This window comes from Haliaeetus albicilla, chromosome 21 (assembly GCF_947461875.1).
Source record: "Haliaeetus albicilla chromosome 21, bHalAlb1.1, whole genome shotgun sequence".
In the NCBI taxonomy this organism is placed as follows: Eukaryota; Metazoa; Chordata; class Aves; order Accipitriformes; family Accipitridae; genus Haliaeetus; species Haliaeetus albicilla.
In genome coordinates, this window is record NC_091503.1 from 5,540,269 (window position 1) to 5,560,500 (window position 20,232).

Genomic DNA, 20,232 nt, shown 5'->3' on the forward strand with positions numbered 1-20,232 from the left:
CAGTCAAGTTCCAGGCAGCTAATTAAATGTTAGGTTTGTAATAGAATGTCACATGCTGTTACCCTGCAGAACGTTTTGCACATCCCATAATGTAAATCATTTACATGTGCTGGCAACATAACTGGTCGACTAACCGAGGCCCAGATTCTCATTTCCAGGCAGCGTCCTAATGTCTCTGCATGCTTACCCATTGAGTTTTGGGCACAGCATATGGCCATGAACTACTGCCGGTTTGAGTTTTTAACTGCTTGATTTATACGTTTTGGTGTTCTATTCTCGATTATATCCATTTGCCTTTAGATGCCCCACCAAGAATAGGAGTCCTGTATTCAAATTTATTATTGCGTACTTGGTGGATAAATCATCTGAATTGAAATCAGGAGACTTGGTTAGTGTCAAGTGCAACTTTTTCCAAATCCATTTCATCTCACTTTGTATCACAAATGCTGTCTTTCATCTCCTTTTATAAAGCATGCTGAGATCTATGAATAAAAACATTATTCAAGACTTATAACGGTAATTGCCGTTCCTTGTTCTTAAGAGCTAATAGTCTGCCTAGGGACAGTGGGAAAGAGTGGAATGGATATGATGTAGCGATGAATGCAATGTGTCCGTACTCACACAGTTGCCCATTGGCAGACCAGAGACAATTTTGCCTTGCTCATGGATTCATCTACAAGAAAGCACACTACAAGAAAGCACACTGTATTTCTCTTTTACATCCTACCTTCTCAGGGAATCTGCACTTTTACTGTGCATCCTCCAATAAGACTTCTGAAAATAGGTATGCGTGCCACTAACAGATTACTTCCCAATAGAAAGGAAGATGGACATTTTTAACTGCATGCTTGATACTCAGACATGTAATTCCTGTCCTAGAAAGGAGTTTGGCACCTGGAAGTTACACTGAGGTCTATGAGCATTGGAGGCACTCTGTATCTCCTGAAAAGTACGTCATATTTTACAGAATTTGACCTTTGTGTCTTCTTCGCTCAGAGCCAGCCAACAACATGTGTGTCTTCTTTCAATGCTATTTTTTGAGCAGGTGTGAAATTCAGCCACATTTGCCAGTGTCTGGTAGCCGTCTGGAAGACGCTGTGTGTTAGGGCATCACTTCCCTAGCAAGCACTGAATCAGCTCATCAGTTGTCTTACAGCTCTACATCTGCTTCTTGTACTATCAAGTCAGGCTCTTTACAGCAAGAGCATAAATTAGCTTTTCCCAAACTCATTGAAAATTCTGAACACATAATAGTATCAACTCTAGAAGATTTGTAGGCGTGATTGGGAAGTCTTCAAGTATCTGATTTTTTCTTATGCAGTTGGCTTCCATTGGAAGGGTATTTTTATCTTTCCTTGGGTAACTTGAAGGTTCAGGAGCCCAGTCCATACAGAATCTTGCAGATGATCAAATACCTCTGTAGAATCCTCATGTCCTAAAACTTTTCCAGTGCCTTTTCATCTTTAGATTATTTTTTTTTTCCAAAGCTGCTTTTGTCGTAGACTTGCTTACTAAGTTCCTACTTCCTAATTTTAGGTCCTAGGATGACATTTTTTAAAAAATAGCTGATCATTTGAACTGTCTAATGTAAGCACAATGAAAGTCGGAATATCCTCCTTTGCTCCCTGAGTGAACAACTTCATTTGAAGGGGATGTTTATGTATAGGATTGATACTGAACTGTAGATTTCAGATTAAGTGACCATTTTTCAACCATCTTTCGGTTTTCCTTCCAGGTCTATTCTTCCTTCCCTCAAGTCTAATGCAGCTGCACTTGCCACATAAAATAATTTATAATTGTCTGCAGTTTTATTTGTTTTGTAGTGGCTTTATTATGATATACTTTCTTAGGAGTTTTCACTATATTGGCAAAATAATGAAAAAATAATGATATAGAATATGACGATATGGGAAATTTTTTCCTACTTAAAATTTCAATTTGGAAAAGAAGGAGATTTGTGTCATACTTTGTTAAGAAAATAGTTGAAAAACTACTTTCAACTCTTGTCCATCTCTATTATCAACCAAAATGTACCAACAAAAATAGTATTTTTATCCTTAACATATATCATACAGATTTAAGCTAAGCAAATACTGATACAGCTATAGAAACAGTCTGTTTAAGGAAGGAACTGTGAACCAAATATTTCCTCAGGTCTTTTTCTTCTCTGCAAAAGTGTCTTTACAAAAATTAGAATTTTGGTTTGCTAGAAATTCTAGTTGTGTTTCTAAATTTCCAATAAACTAAAAAGTAGTACGGCTTCTGTTTCTTTAACTTAGTCTGCTATAAGTGTTTAAATGTTGGCATTATCCAAGATAATTTTGAATCTAAATAATCCATACATTTTATTGAAAATGTAATCCTGCTTAGATCACCTGCCTAGACCACCTGCTTAGATCCTGCCTAGATCACATATGCAAGAGACTTCTGGCAGAAGCTTTAAGTAAATAAGAGTTTTTCATTTTCTGAATAATCTTTTTCTGGTTAGACTTTTACTGGAAATAATGCTTGGTCAGGACGTGAGCTGAATAAGTAGTTTGGGGTCTAACAAAGTGGTTATAAAGGTCTTGATATAACCAAATAATTTTATATTTACATTTCTTCTTCATTCCTTACCTGTTAGTTAAACAACTATATCATGTGAACAAGCTTTAATAATTCTGTATGCAGATACTTTTCATAGGGAAAATCTTTGAAGGATGGATGACAAATTCTTCATGGATAACAAGTAATGTGGACATCTTTCAAGAGCTGGGCTTTCTGATCCATGAACTTTTAGAGGATAAGATTATCTTTTAAGGAAGTATCGCTACCTGCTTACTTGTTTCTTAATCTCCTCCAGGCGTCAGCTCTAGGTCATTACTGGGAAAGGATTCTGCTTTCACTAGACCTTTCCTTTGACTTGTAAAGCCATTCATGGATCCACAGGCCATAATTTCAGGCAGCATAAACACCAGAATTCCAATTCATTCTAACCATTGGAACATCAAGGCAGACTGTGCGACACCCATGTGACTGAAAAGTTAGATCACTTGTTAAATGGCATTATGTTAGGGGCAAGTGATTATTTAATGTCTTTTGCTTGGAATTAAGGTAAAGGTTTGTAGCAGAAAGATATGGACCTTATTGTATTCAAGCTAGTTCACTCCTCCTAGACTGAAATAATTCAATGCTTATCAAAAAAAACAGGGTTTAGTTCAACAAATCACAACTGGCCATTTTTGATAAATAATTATACCTTAATGCATCAGCAGCTAGTTGACTGCATTGTAGTTGTTTGTGGAATAAGACATTCTAAAGCAAAGCTACCAGCTGGATATATTTTTAAAGAGTTTGTAGGTATTCTAGGGTATTCACTTTTTCTTTTCTCTTTGGGAAAGCTGAGCCAAATTTTCTCATCACAGCAAAAGCTTTAACAGCCATTATAGAGTATTAAACTAGACTGAGGGTTGTGGAATAAATTCAATCAATGACTAGGTGATAGATTATCAAGGAAAAATTTGAGTTTAGATCTGAAGGCTTATTATCAAGCACCTCTTCTTAACTTCGTTTTTTATTACAATGAAGAGCCAGCTGCTTTGTTCTGTTTCTTTCATGGTGTTGAATGCTTTCTCTGATTCTGTTGTATTTCAAGCAAGGAGATCAGAAAGGAGATTTTGGACAGATGGTGGTCTTGACTCTGAGTTGTAATTCATATGCAAGCTCTGTCCAGAATTACATTTGTGCCATATGCACTGGCTTTTACATTCCCTTTGGAAATGGTTTTAAGTGCAGGAACAAACAAGATCTCAAAATATGTCATTTTTCCTCCCCCTATGCTTATACTAAATGCACCTCTGCAAGGTGTTAATGGACGAAGTGTCTCAAACCTTCTATCTCATCTCCATAAGTGTGAGGCCAGCCTCAGCTGCTGAGGACAAGTCTCCTAGGAGAACTAGTTATGCAAAAGATGGAAATTAACTTATATTAAGAGATTAAATTGAAATAAGATATGTAAGTTTTAATTGATATTTGGAGCCAGATTCACTACATGAATTGTCCTCCAAAAATCTGCCCCTCTAAAAAGTACAAAAACAGAAAGCAGGAATATTTTCCTTTTTATGAGCTGTAATATTAGGCTACTTCCTTCTCCTTTTAGTAACATGGAATGAGATGGCTGTGCTTATAATAATTCATTATACAGAAGGCAAACAGGCAAAATACCATATTCAGACAGCGCACTTATAGTGCTGTTTATATTCAAAGGGTAGGGCTTTAGTCTAAGAGCAAAATCAACCAAAGGTAGGGCAGACAGGTTAAATTAATTATTGTAAATATATAAATAGGATACAAGGCACTCACTAACTGATGTAATCAGAAAGAAAATTCCTTTGTGCAGATTACACCATATTTTACCTCTGAAGGTGATTTTTCAGTTTCCGTGAAGCCTAACTGGAGAGGTAAAGCAGGCAGATAACACCATCAGGTGAGATCTAACCTTAGTCGCATTTTTAAAATAGCACCAATTATTTTAGAAGCAAGACGTCATTTGCCAGACTTCTTACAGTTTATGGGTCAAATCCTTGACTCTGTCAAAAGAGGGTTAGGGAGTCCATCCCTGACAATTTTACAGGTCATTTGAGGATTTTCCAGTTACAGGTTAAGTTTCGCATGTTATAAATTAACTGCTCTGGTATTTCATCACCTCTTTCACAAAAGCCTCTGGTAGCAGAGTTATAGCTACAGCATCTCAGGGAGAATTAGTTAGGAATAATATGTTGGGATTATATTGTTACAAGAAATATCTTTTTCATTTTCCAGTCAGAAAACTGTAATGATATATTTTTCCATTAGGAGAATTGAAATGATGGCCCCTTGGGTGTCTGCTTCAGAAGTCCTCAGTTTTACTCTCTTTTACAGAAAAAAGATAACACATTGCAGGACAGACAAGCTGATCAGTATCCAGGCTGTTCCACATTATGCAACCTATTATCTGGTAGACTTAGACATGGAGAAGTATAAGTTGTTTCTTTAGGTTTCCTGTAATATGCCAACACACCTTAAGCTGCAGAAGATAGAGGTTGTGTCAGAATGTTAGTATTTCCTTGATAACTAGCATTCTGTGCATTTAACAAGGGGAAAAAAAGAAGAAGAAAAAAAAAAGAAAAAAAAATCAATTCAAACCTGATTTTCAGAAAGAAGAAAATGCTTTAAAATATATATTGTAATCTGGAATGTAGTGGGATATTAGGTACTTTAGACAACAAGCGAAAGCTTATAGAAGAGCAATAAATGTCATAAGGATGGTCAGATGAAAATAAAGTAATATTTTTCCTTCTTAATAGCAGAAACAACACTTAAATTATTTTTGTCTTTTTTTTCCACAGGCATTTTTTTTCACACATGGATTTTACTTGCCTCTGAAAACACCAGAGCAGTATAAAGGAAAATGTTATTTCCTTTCTTTTAATATTGTAGGGTTGAAAAAAGGCGTTTGCAATGACTTTTATGATACTGTCTACCACTGCAAAATATAAATTAATTTCATTATAATGTGATAAAATAACAGGCCCATAGACATCATTGTGGATTTATATAATAGGACTTGTTTCTGTTTTTCAGATGACACATTCCTTTCAGGTCTTCTTGAAGGGAAATTTTCTTCTATGCATAGCAGGTAAGAAAAAATAAAATTCATGTGAATAAATATGCATCATGTATGTGACAGCAAATATCCTCTGGTAACTGCCAGATGTAGCATATGTCACATTTTCCGTTCCTTGAGTGCAGTGAGAAAACTAAAACTTCTATGTGCCACACACTTTTGGGGGGGCAGGGCAGGGAGCTTTGAGGATACCAACGGGCAGCCTCTGAAAAGCACTGTTGGTAAAGTTTCATCAGATTCTTAATCCTATTACAGCCATGTTATTTAATGCCTTTTATTAATTATCAGGATCATTGGTTGGTTTTTTTTTTGTTTGGTTCAGTTTTTTTTTTTACTTTGTTGTGGCATGTTTGTTTAGGGGGGGTTGTGTTTTCGTGCATGATTTGTTTTTCTTATTTGTTTGTGGGTTTTTTGCACCAAGCTCGGCTCTAAGGACTTTATCTCACCCTGGCCAGCCTTATTGAATCTGATTTTCTCTTTCATTGAGTTGATATGCTTGAACTAGTGCCAAGTCACCTTGATCTTTAATTATTCTATTAGCAATGCTAGCATTATCCTGAATACGTGTCTTGGGAGGGGGGGGTGTGTGTTAATGTTATCTTTAAATTACTTAAATTAGCTGAAGAGAAAATGTATTCTTCTTAATAATATAAGCTGCCAAAATCTGTAAAGAAGGCATCAGTGAAGGGATAAAACAAAAAGACATTACTTCCAGCCAGTCATATTTTGTTATGTAGTTTATCATAACTACCATGGATTTTGCTAACATTTGTTTACATGTATTTTGACTGCACATTTCTCCAGCCCCCTTCTTCCTTCTTGGAGAGGAGGAAGAATTTCATAAACTCTGATCTCTGAAGTCGAAAAGATTGAAATAAATCAATACTTCATTCTTTTACAAAAGACTGTCCCAAGTTGTTCAGTAGTACTGATATTGGCTGGTCTGATGGACCCAACTGCGATACTTTGGAGTGCTAGAGATCTAAAGGGTCAAGGAAAATTAAGCCCTTTTATTAACGAAAAATTATCCCAGCAGATGACTTCTATTCTCCCAAGTTAAAACAACACCAAATTAGTTCTGCAATCCTAGTTATTCTCTGAGTGTGCATGTAAATGTCCATATCATGTAACAAACTTTTGCAAAAGATAATATAGAAAAATACAACTCTTTGATCTTTGTTTATTACAAAATTGTTGTCTGTATTAACATTGAATTACCATCTTCTGGTCTACTGTCTCAAAAGATGGTGAACAGGTTTTACCCGGAAAGATTTCTGCCAAGTTTTTTTTTTCAAGTAGAAATTAAAGGTGGGGTTTTATGACAATATTTTTCTATAAATTTATACAAAACACTCAAGGGAAATTTTTATTTGATCTGATACTTTACAATTAATTTTATCCTAGGCTGCATTAGGAGAACTGTTGCCAGCAGGTTGAGGAGGTGATCCTGCCCCTCTCCTCAGCACTGGTGAAGCCACACCTCAAGTACCATGTCCAGTTCTGAGCTCCCCACTACAAGACAGACATGGGCATATGTCACTATAATAATTCTGAATTTTGTATTAAATGTCTTCACTTTGAGAACATAGAATACATGTTGTGTATTCTGAAGATTTTCAGCCACAGTAAACATATCTCCACCTGTTCTACTGAAATATAATTGTCAAAATCTTGATTTTCATATACAAGGATTGGAAGTCAGTCCTCTGAACAAGACCAGAGTACTTTGAACACATATATTATATTTATTATGCTTTATAAAATACACTTTCAATGAGGCACAAGTTTTCCAACTAATTTTAAATAAACCATTTTATTGTCAGAGAGCAAGGAGTTGCCCTAACTTCTAACAGTGAAATTTAGAGTACTTCTGGTGAAGTCAGTGGTACTGGCTTCAGTGGTGAATCAGATTTGTGTGCTTCAGATCAGAAATAAGGTTTAATTTATTATTCTGAAAATTAAGGAAGAAAGTAGAATTTGTTGTATTTTGCTGAGGAAGAAGGGATTTGGAAAGAGCAATATTTCTTTTTTTCTCTGTTAGTACAAGGTTCTTGTAAAATAGTGAAATTTCTGGAAAGTTTCTGCTGCAGTTATCTTGTTGTGAGACCAGGTTTTACAGTTTCATCAGCTCTGTCTGAAATGCCTTGTCATCAGTTTTATCACAGATGGATGCTTTTCTGAGGAAAGCTAAAAAATGATCTCTAAATTACCGTCAAAAATCCAGGTGAGGATACAGGTCAACCTGCACTCTCAGCTCTTTGTTTCCTCAAGAATAAAACTATTGGCATCCTTTTTTAAAACCTTTAAAATGCCATGTAATTGAGGGAAGACAGGTTTGACCCTCATCTCCGTACAGCACAATGAATGTGGATATCACGTAGCTGGGGAGTTAATGAGGACAGAGGATGCTAGTTGGGCTCTCCCCCTGCCTGCCTGGATCTCTGGTAACCTTGTTTCTAAAATAAACAGAATGGACATTTTTTCACAGGAGACATTCTAAGAAGTATAAACATGGTCAACTATTAGCAAAAGTACTGTCTAAAATGACGGTGTCTAATTTCCTAGTATTTTTTAAAATTAATTTCTACCTTCACTTTGTTCAGGTAGTGAGGAATAGCTCTTCCAACTGCCAGCTCTGAGAGTTGTTTCTGAATTTGAAAACTGTTCATGCCATCCTGTGCTCTGTTGCGGCTTCTTTTTAAACTAAGCTCTTTGCTCTGCATGTGCTCTTGGCAGTGATATAAGGCAAGCGAACGCTGAGGTGCATGGCATTGAGCCAGAAAAGAACAGACCTATAGGTGAGTCTGCAGGACTTGCACTGTTGTTTTCAGTTTTTACAGTGTGAACTAGCTGAAACTAACACTCAGTGGAAGATGATAAATGAAATTTCAGGAGGTTGTTTTCATAATGTACTTTGTAGATGGGTGTGTCTTCCTGCACTTACTCCTTATATTAATATTCCAGTTGTGATTTTATAAATATTAACTGTTGATTATCATGACGCATTGGTCTCCTCAAAGGCAAAGGGAAATCTGCCTTGGAAAAGAAAGGAAATAAGGTCTGAATCTCAACTCTCCTGTACTTGATATTTTTAAGCAAAAATTCTTAAGCACTATTCCTGCACTAACTCTTGCAAACAGACCCTATTATTAATTTTACATGGTCTATGAGAAATGAATTTACCTAAATTCAAAAATACCTGTAAATTGTTTTCAAGATCACATGTAAAATATTAGCTGTATTATTCATCTAAATCCAGATTTAGTTTCCAAAGAAATAAAGAGAATAGTAAACACGTAAAGTAAACTCCTGCTGGTATTTATTTCAGCCCAAGAGGAAAAAAAAGAGTCTATACCTCTATAAATCATTGCAGTTGTCCTGTAGAACATGGTTTGTTGCATAATATGCCTAATGGCCGAAGATCTACATATAAGTAAGCATATAGCATACTGTTCTGGACAGTTACAGGGTAACAGGGATTCAAGAAATCCTGCTAATGAATTGCAACATATACATAAATATAACATTCATTGTTATATTAACAGCATATTTCAAACTAATATCTAATGCTGTTTCTGCAGATGAATAAAGAAAATGCACATGTTCTAGTGACCAACCTTTTTCAAAGGCACCTTAGAGTTTTTATTACAAAAGTAATGGCAAAGTCTGGGAAATATTTTGAACTCTTACATGGTTACTAGTTGTCTAGAGAAAAGAAAACTGATACTAGTATGGCACTTATAAATCAATGGCAGATAATATCACCAGAGACAGTACTAGAAATTATTACCAGAGTAATAATTGTTACCACAGTACCATGATAGAAATTGAATTTCTTATCTAGAGTGTTGAAGTAAATTAAAGACCTTTATGGAAGTATGCTGTTGGACAAACTCAGAGCAAATACAAAGTTGTAACAATGACATAGGGAATAACAAATCTGGGAACTAATATTAAACAGTAATGAGAAGCTAATGAAGAAAATAAAGCTTAATGTACATTCATAAATTGTGGTGCTGTGAACAGCAATGACCCACACACCAATACTGTAGATGATGCACAGAACTGTGTTTTACAGCATCAGCCAAATTACCTTTATTTAAATCAGAAGCTTTCTAAATTCAAGGAAAAGTAAATAAAGTTGTCATTAGCAATGTGTTGCACTAGTGAAGATAAATTGGACACCTGGTCAATGAGCACCAGTTTAGATTTAAGATTATGAAGACCTTGCTGGTTGCTTTGTCTGTAGTTTTTCTTTAAGATAGTCTATTCACTGGAAGAATTAATACTAAGAAATGAAATGCTAGCTCTAAAAGAGTTGAGATTTAATATAAAACTATGTAATGTATTTTAGCAAAGTTGAAAAAAATAAGTATTTTGGTTAGGGATCTAATTGAATAGTGAATGTCTATAATGTTAATTCAGAAGATTCGCAAGCATGTTGTAGCTGTATAAATACATAGGTGTTGATAGGAATATGTGGATCTTAGAGAGAGTATGGTGAAATGTGGTTCCTTACTGAATGCAATCTTGTTTTTACAATTTCATTATATTGGCGATAATGATGAGCTATAAGCCTTCTAGGTCTCTATAAAGAAAGGAAGAGTACTTGTAATAAAGGGCTTGCTGTTTCTTTGAAGGAGAAAAAGGAATCTTAGATACATAATTTTACATATTTAATGTGCGTTTATTATTTTTTTTAATCTTGGGAAAAGTACATAGAAATATATCTGTACAAAATATGTCCTACTTTGAGAAATGAAAATTTTATTTTACATTCTTCTATTTTTTTTTTGCCCAACCAGGTTGTATTGTACTGTACACCTGAATAGTTCTGCCAGCTCCAGAGAAATGTACAGAGTAAAAGTTCTTAGTACAAATAAAGTTGCCAAAACATACCTTTTTCCTGTATTCAGGCTCATATGATACTTTGCAGATAAACATAAATAATCAGCTTTTGCCCCTAACAACTGGCAATTTGTGCTAGGTGTGCCAGAGAACATCAAACTCTACAAAGAGAGGACATAAAGGACAGGAAAGAGGCAGATATACCATAGAATAAACAGGACAGTAATTTATCAACAGGATTTTGTCACACTCAGAATATTCTGATTTTAAGAGAAGGTATCACATGGGGGATTTTTTTGCCAAACAAATGAGCTTTAACTGTGGCACATTATAGTCTGGATTTCTTCAGCACTGCAGTAAGGCATTGCAATTATGCTTGGGTAGAGAAGAAATTACTATGTCTATTATTTCTCCTGCTACTGCATAATAAATTATTGGTTTAAATATGCATAATTTTTACCAACAAAAGAAAACAAACTTTTCTCACAAGGACACTCAAATCAGCTAGGATGTATAGAAGATTGGAATATATGGGCTATGATAAAAATCCTCAGAAAAAAAGTAATAGGTGATGTGTTAGGGGTGAAATATTCCCCAAATTAAATCTTTTTAATAAAAAATAAATAGTTTTTATAAATGCAAGTATTTTAGAATTCTGATGTGGAAATTAGGTGCAAGGAAGGATAGAAATGAATAGAAAAAAGGCAGATGGAATTAAGTCAGAAAAGAAAAAAAGAACTCTGAGGAAATGACTGATTTGCTGAAGTTAGTCTTGTCAAAACACAAGTTTAAATTAAATCTGAAGTCTTGGAAAAAACACTAAGGAAATAAAGCTTAACTTGAATTGTTATAATTTCACATCTCACTCAGGCTTTTATATACTTTTTTTTTTCATTTTTAGAAATTAATTTGTTTCCCTTTTTTCCCCCAATAAGTCAGATATTTGGAGATTTCAAATAGTTCTAAGGAAAATGCTTACGTACTGTGAAAAAAAATGGACGGAAAAAACACCTTTCAGAACTTTATAAAGAAAATATTCATTCTTTATAGTTAATTTTGCTAAAATTGGCCCCTTTCCTCTACGGACTTGAATCCTGTCATTCCCCTGATGAACCTGCATCCTTTTTCTCATTACGGGTTGAGATAAAAAGAATCTTTTCTACTCACAGTGCTGAACATTAGCACCCTCACCATCACCAAATGGTCATTCAGAGATCCACAGGGATAATATCCTGCCCTGTTCTAGGGGAAAAAAACTGTTTCCAAGAGCATTTGGGTAAAGGTGGGAGGAATGAAGGGATGCCTCAACAGGACAAATACGTTACCTTTTCCTATTGGTGCTCCTCCATCAATGGTGATAGCTGTACATCTACAACTGAATTGTGATTAAGGTAGTTCTGTAGCAGTTTTTCCAAGAATGCTTAGAGCTTTGATCCGGAGGAGGAGTTGAATCTCTGTTGAAGATGGGCACATGACTGGTTTCCTCTCTGAAGTACCATACACTAAGGCACGCAGCATGGGGAACAAATAGGAGAAATTGGAGATCTGTGTCCTATGGTTGCTTTGACATGAAAGAGATGTGGCGGGATAGGTCATGCAACTGGAGTGCTGCATTGGGTGGATATAGTTTTTTTAGGAATGACAGGCAGGGAAAGTGAGGAGGGGGAGTCACCCTTATGTGCAAGAGAAGTGGGAAACCATGGAGCTCTGCCTTGGGTTGGATGACGAGCCACTTAAGAGCTCAGGATTAGTGGGCAGACCACCGCGGGTCAGGATTAGTGGGCAGACCACCGCGGGTAGTGTTGTGGTGGGTACTTTGATGATGACTTCCCGACACAGATGATTGAGGAGCTCATCTGAGGATGATAAGAGGTGCTCTTCTGGACCTGATACTTACAAAAAAAAGAAGGACTGGTGGGAAATCAAAAGGTTGCCTTGGCTGCAGTGCTTATGAGGTGGTAGAGTTCAAAATCTTGGGACAGGGTAGGGGGAACAAAGGCAAAAAGCAGGATCACAGACTTGAGCTTCAGGAGAGGAGATTTAGGCCTCTTGGGGAACTGCTTGGAAGAATCTCATGCAATACAATCGTGGAGAGAAGAGGTGTCCAGGAAAGCCAGTTGACTTTCAAGGGTCACCTCCTCCAAAATCAAGAATGGTCCATTCTGAGAAAAAGAAAATCAAGCAAAGATGCCACAAAGCTTGCATGAATGAGCAAGTTGCTCCTGAAAACACTCAAATATGAAAAAGGAAATGTAGAGAAGCTGGAATAAGGGTCTAGTGATCCCGAAGGAATATAAAGTCACTCTCAAAGTCTGAAGGATAGGTTTAGAAAGTCAAAGCCCACCTGGAGCTGAATCTGGCAAGGGACACGAAGGGTGAGAAGAAGGGCTTCTACAGGTATATCAGGAAAAAGATGACTTCAGAAAATGAGTTGCAATATTGACAATTGTCAGATGGTGTTTGACACAAGTCATACATATGGCATATGACATATTGTGTTATTTAACCATTCTGTAAAGGTTTTGGTAAAGGAAAGTGAAACTGTTTTCTAGGGATTGAATCAATCATAAATAGTAAGAAAGAAATCAGACTACATTCAAATATCTTGTGAAATCTTTAGAAAATAATTGCATACTTAAAAGTAAAAGTCCACAGAAGCACTTCACCTTTTGCTCTCTGCCAGGTTGATGGTTGAATCAGTAGTTCTGAATGAATTTTGTGTAACTTTGGATAGAAATTATGTATCTAATGCTAGAAATTGAATGTCAACTATTTCATAGAAGATGAAAAATTTATAGGTCATGGTTGAAATGAAGGACTAATTTATTTTGGTTATGTGTTCCAAATTTTTTTTATGTTTGCAATCTGTTCTATTACAAACCCATACATGTAAACAAAATATGCTGTGATAATTCAGTGATTCAGAGTTATAACTCAGTCTTTTTTCAGTGGGGTATGGGGTCTGTACATTTGCTGTTTCATAAATGAATCAGAGAACTCTCATGTAAACTTGATATCTGAAAGAATGATAAAAGTAAATTAATTGAGCTCTTCTTATGCACAACATTTAGAGATCTAAAATTCAGATGTTTTAACATTGAAGACACTGGTAGTGTATCATTTTAGAAGAGATCTTACATTGTCCCACTATTCCATTTTGGAAAAAAACACCAAACACAAGGCTTGTATTAAGCCAGTAGGGTTTCCCAAGCTGAGGAATCTGAAACTCAGTGATAAATCTGAAGACAAATCTACTGTTTGCCAAGGCTGCAGAATGAATCATAGGATTATTCATGTTTAATTTTTAATAAGCAGAGCTGCTAAGCTTTTGATAAACACAAGTGCTGATATGGGTAAACTCTGCGAAACTGTGGAAACTGAATACTTTGCACTCCTTTAAGTCAAATTTACTCCTGAATAAAGCAGAACAAGCAGAGAGCATTGTGTATGTATAGCAGTAGTACGCGCAATGGTCAAGGACTGGATCTTTTGCAGAGAGCGAAACCTCCCTATTTTATAGTAGGGAAAAAGTCAATCAAGCAAAAAAAATTGGAAGAATGTGTGTCAGATGATAGGCAATCACTGTTCTGAATCCACTGGTGGTCAATCTGTTGTCTAGGGATAAAAAGCATTTGCAAAAATATCAACTTCATTCATGAATATGTGCCCACCAAAAATAGTTAATGAAATGAAAGATACATTCTGTGGCAAGCAGTTAGTTTCCCTGTCATAATCACAGATATCCTGGGAGACTGTAGTATTAAAGAAAAGGAATGTCTTCGTAACGCAATGAAGAGTTGAACGTTACTACATTATATCACCGTTCTTCCACATGGCAATGTTCACAGAATGATATGCAGTACTTTGCTGTTAATCAGACAGATCACATACGTGTTGATTGTTGCAATGTCCAAGAAATAAAAAAAAATTATGGGGAGTTTATTGCATGTTGGATGACTTGCTTAAAGACAGTACTAAGGAGAAAAGAGAGATTTGCTGCAATAAGGAACCAGTTGAAACAAATTAACTCTCAGGGGATCAGAGAATGTCTGAGAAATGTAGGATTATGTCCAGTAATCTCAGGTATTACTGAAGATGCTAACAGAAAATGGAAAAAGTAAAGTTAACATAAAAATCTAAAGGAACAACTCCACATATAAAGAAAAAGGGAATCATTTAAAAATAGTTATAGGGCAGCACTTGAAAAGCAAAGTTCGTCAAGACTCTTTTGCAGCCAAAACTGAAGTCTTAATTTGAGAGCACAATATAACCATGAGAGCGGCCAAGGAACTGTCGTGACAATGCGAAAAACAATACCTGCCTGGCTTGGTAGTGAACAAATTAAAAGTAGATACAATGATGTGAATACATGTATTGGTTTTATGTGGCAAGGTTTTGGTAGCGGGGGGGGTTACAGGGGTGGCTCCTGTAAGAAGCTGCTGGAAGCTTCCCCTGTGTTCGAGAGAGAGCGAGCCCATACCAGCCGGCTCTAAGACGGACCTGCCGCCGGCCAAGGCCGAGCCAATCAGTGATAGTGGTAACGCCTCTGTGATAACATTTTTAAGAAGGAAAAAAAAGTTGGGACGCGGAAAACAGCCACCGGAGAGAGGAGTGAGAACATGTAAGAGAAACAAGCCTGCGGACACCAAGGTCAGTGCAGAAGGAGGGGGAGGAGATGCTCCAGGCGCCGGAGCGAAGATTCCCCTGCAGCCCGTGGTGAAGACCCTGGTGAGGCAGGCTGTCCCCCTGCAGTCCAGGGAGGTCCATGGTGGGGCAGATATCCACCTGCAGCCCGTGGAGGACCCCACGCCGGAGCAGGTGGGTTCCTGAAGGAGGCTATGACCCCGTGGGAACCCTGCGCTGGAGCAGGTTCCTGGCAGGACCTGCGGATCTGTGGAGAGAGGAGCCCATGGAGCAGGTTTTCTGGCAGGACTTGTGACCCCGTGGGGGACCCACGCTGGAGCAGTCTGTGCCTGAAGGACTGCACACCGTGGAAAGGACCCATGCTGGAGCAGTTCGTGAAGAACTGCAGCCCATGGGAATGGCCCACGTTGGAGAAAGTTCGTGGAGGACTGTCTCCCGTGGGTGGGACCCCACGTTGGAGCAGGGGAAGAGTGTGATGAGCCCTCGCCCTGAGGAGGTGAAGCGGCAGAAAATAACATGTGATGACCGTAAACCCCATCCCTGTCCCCCTTGTGCCGCTGGGGGGGCTTGGTGGAGAAATCCGGGAGTGAAGTTGTGCCCGGGAAGAAGGGAGGGGTGGAGGGAAGGTGTTCTGAGATTTCGTTTTATTTCTCATTTACCTTACTCTGGCTGATTTGTAATAAAAAGTGAGCTAATTTTCCCTAAGCTGAGTCTGTTTTGCCCATGATGGTAATTAGTGAATGATCTCTCCTGTCCTTATCTCGACCCGCAAGCTTTTTTGTTATATTTTTCTCTCCCCTGTCCAGCTGAGGATGCGGGAGTGATAGAACGGCTTTGGTGGGCACCTGGCGTCCAGCCAGGGTCAACCCATCGCAATACAGCAAAAGAATTTAACTACAAGTTAGGCTAATAATTAAAAAAAAAAAAACAGAAAAAAATTACAAAATATACAAAGGCAAAGAAGAGCTGGAACACTGTTGTAAAACCACTGTTAAAAGAGATTTGAGAAGCAATAAGGGTCTTTAGAAGGAGAACACTTGTTACTTGGGGATTCAAAAGTTTCTGGAATGAATTGCCAAAATAATTCAAAGAGGTTTTGAATGAGTTTAGTGGTATAAAAAGTTCTTAAGAAATGGAAGAAAACAGATCTGCTAAAGGTAACTTAAAACACCAGTGTTGTGATGTTCAATTTTACAGACAGCCACTGAGGAGATGAAAAGTTACTAAGTGGCAAGACATACAAAAAAATTAACTGTCAACAGCAGGAAAAAAATATACCCTTAACATGACAGGGAAGAAAATATGGGGCCATCTAAGAAACTATGAGTATTAGAGAACAGGTAAGTAAGTTAGCATGGATTTCTCTATAAAGTACAAATGTATAAACTGCAGATACAATAAGATAACAAAATATCATTACTCTGTATAAGGCAAAATCAGAGTTGTCAAGTTTGTGCTCACAGTGTGCCAGGCTCTTCTTGCTTTCATTACACTGAACACAAAGCAGAAGTGAAAAAGATTTGTTGAGCAAGCCCATGGCACCTTCCAGAGTTTTAAAGTAAGATGTAACCAATTACAAATAAACAGTACCTGAAGAGCTTACCTCCTCATATGACCATTGTTTTGAAGTTATGTTCAAGTTTTCTTTGAAATTGTGATACTGGGTGGCTGACTGTATCACAAAGACGTCCTCTTCAGACCTGAATGAAAGTGGAGGACAGGGACGAGTTTACATATAGTGATGAGATTCCTAATATTAACTCTTTAGTCTGCCTTATAATATCCAAGTTGTTGTACTGAGATAACTTGCTTACTGTGGTGCAAGAACTACTACCTCCAGAGAAATATGTAGGCTCCAATTTCAGAGGAGGGAATAAATATATTTTTACATTGAGAAGGTCTCTTAATGGTGCTGAAAAAGATATCAGTTGTTGAGAGTAACATAGTCCAAGTGTCATTTCAGTTGTAGCCCTGAAGAAAATTATCCATGTTTCCTGTCAGACAAAGAAGTTTCATGTTAATATTACTGCCTTGTTCTAGTGAGCAGCGGGGATTCTACGCCCACAGACAATTTAAGCCTTTTCCCAAACATTTGTGTCAACAAGGTATGAAGAAAACAGACTGATGGCCTGGTAAAAATATACAGCACAAGCTTAAACCATTATGCCAAAAACTTTACCATACATAATTTAGGGTAGCCTGAAGTGATGTGTTGCATTGGGTTGACTTTGGTAACAAGTATGGGCAGGTACAAAGTTTGTGCTCCTTCAGCTACTAAATGCATAAGAGAAATACCTATGTATTACATAAACACACTACAGCCATCCACAGTGTAGATGCTGTAATATATCATAAAAAAAAAAAAAAAAAAGCCTATAGGTTAATCTTCTTAGGGAAAAGATTAAACTGTCCCGCTACAAGGCATGGTCTTTCAGTAATGCTGAACAGGCATCTGGAGAGAGGGGAGGCTGAGTTTTGGATGTGAGGTTTTTTGTTTGAAATCATACCCTTCACTGAACAGTTGGTAATTATGAAGTCTGTGTTTAGATGAGCATGAAAAATATTTTTTGCCTCTTTCCAGCCTTCCACAGAAAAGTGGCATTTCCTTATAAGAATGATTCACTGTCAGACTCACACTGGCTTTCCACTGTATTTTTATTTATTTATTGAAAATTCTTCACACAGACCTGGAAATAGGCTAAGACCATCGTGTGAGTTATAATTAATGTGCAAGAATCACAAGTATGTTCATTTTAGTATTCAGTGTTGTGCTGGTTTTGGCTGGGATAAGAGTTAATTTTCTTCATAGTAGCTAGAATGGGGCTGTGTTTTGGATTTGTGCTGGAAACAGTGTTGATAACACAGGGGTGTTTTCGTCACTGCTGCGCAGTGCTTACCCAGAGCCAAGGGCTTTTCTGCTTCTCCCCCCACCCCACCAGCGAGGAGGCTGGGGGGGCACAAGGAGTTGGAGGGGACACAGCCAGGACAGCTGACCCCAACTGACTCAAGGGACATCCCACACCTCATGATGCCATGCTCGGCAATAAAATCTGTGGGGAAGAAAGAGGAAGAGGGGTCATCTGGAGTGATGGCGTTTGTCTTCCCAAGTCACCGTTCCTTAGCGTGCTGCAGCCCGGCTTTCCTGGAGATGGCTGAACACCTGCCTGCCCATGGGGAGTGGGGAATGAATTCCTTGCTTTGCTCTGCTTGCATGCCTGGCTTTTGCTTTCCCTATTAAACTGTCTTTATCTCAGCCCATGAGTTTTCTCACTTTTAGTCTTCCGATTCTCTCCCCCATCCCACTGGGGGGAAGTGAGTGAGCGGCTGCGTGGGGCTTAGTCACCAGCTGGGGCTAAACCACGACAGGTGTAAACTGCAGTGAATTCTTCAGGAGACAAAACGTTAATTCTTTTGGCAGTATCTGTTCCACAAAAACTTGGGAAAGCCCACAATGTTTTTTATTAAAAAAACTCATTACTATGTTAAGTTAATGAAGGAGATGCAAGAGATTATTTGCGATGCTGTTAATGTTTTCCCTGATTTCACAGAGATTCTTTTTCCTTTGACTTTTCACAGGCAAACCAAGAAGTATCTCAGTGAAAGACTGAATTGAGCCTCTAAATGCCTCCAGCTAAATCAGGTGGAGAATGACGCAGCTGGAAACCAGTTTGCAGCTCAGTGTGGACACCGATAGGAGAAAAGATCTGTAGTAAATTGTCAGACACCTGGACAATAAGTTTTGCTTGGCTGCGAAAAGCCTTGAGACACAAACGTAAATAGGATATTCTAGGATGTAATTCTATCTTCTTGAGTTTTGGTTGAGGGGTGTGGTGGGGTGAAAAGTCTTTTGCTTGGTTTTGATTTGATTAATTTTACAAACTAATGTGTAATCAGAATGTTTCTGAAAAACACAGAGGCATCCATATAAGCAGGAAATCTTTGAATTTCAATTTTATTCTGGCAAGTCAGGAAAGAAGGAAAGAATCAGATCAGTGACTACTCTTGGGTGCCATTTATCAAAACAAGAAAGAACAGAATTAGTTGTCAGAGACATCTCCAGCAAGACAAGATAGTTTCAAGTGCTCTGAGGCGATTTTTGTAACCATTACCCACATCTTGCTTCCCCAATGAAATATTAGTAAATTATTCTCATACCTATGCTCAATAAGCACAGAAAACAGCCAATGGGAGGAGTTACATCTTTTCTGTGGTCATTTAATTGTTTCTGGTTTTTGCTAATACATAGCCCTCAACAATCCTGGCAATTAGAATTAATTAATCCACAGTTAAAGTTAATGTGTAGCAGTCTTTAATTTGAGGATGACAAATTGAGAAATTTACTCAGTTGTGAAACACGTGCAGCAAATGAATAAGCGTGTTCAAAAGTTGTACCTGTCTTTGAGCAAATTAAAAATACATCCTATTATGTAATTAACACAATTTTGAGTCAAATATGCTGTATACTACAAAAACAGTCCAATTAGCTCCTACTTCTGTATTATTTATAATGAAACTACTTGCTATTTGGCTATAATTTTCTGGGAGAGTTAATTAAGTCCAGATGATCATTTATTCCTCAACAGAGCTAACTGTTGTTGTTGTAAGGTTTTTATTGCTATTATGTAATTAGTGATTTTTGTATATATATACATATTAGGAGAAAGCCATAATATTTCTTCAGTTTTTACAGCCTCCCGCTCCTCCCTTAAACTTGTATAACGGTACTGTAGAACAACATACTTCAATGAGAGTAGAAAGTTTCTGAAATATAAAGGTAAAAGTTAGAGATGCGCTACCTTTTTTGTGCACTTGAACATCACCTGCAGAGTCTCTCCAGAAGCCACCGCTTACTGCAGCAACAGAAGAATAATTGTGTTAGTTACTGGTCTTCTGCAATAGAGAGAGTTAAACAAAATAAGCCTTGTTGATGAAGGAAGTATGTGCATATTACATATCAAAATCAAACTAGAAGACAATTAAATCTATGAAGAAAGTGCCTGAAATTTCTGATTCTTTGTGTAGCTATTATTTTCTTTTGGGAGAAAAAGTGTATGATCCCTTCTGAAAAGTACAGCAAAGAAAAGAGTGGGTTTTTG

General features: G+C 37.4%; 1 long non-coding RNA gene across 1 annotated transcript in view; it reads left to right on the plus strand.

Annotated features, from left to right (window-relative positions):
* LOC138690257 (uncharacterized) overlaps positions 1-19,995 on the plus strand; it is a 238,598-nt gene extending 218,603 nt beyond the window's left edge. Inside the window, exons 3-4 of the long non-coding RNA XR_011329058.1 lie at positions 5,602-5,656; positions 18,713-19,995. This is a non-coding gene — a long non-coding RNA (uncharacterized lncRNA). The remainder of the gene's footprint in view (positions 1-5,601; positions 5,657-18,712) is intronic.
* The last annotated feature ends 237 nt before the right edge of the window (positions 19,996-20,232 follow it).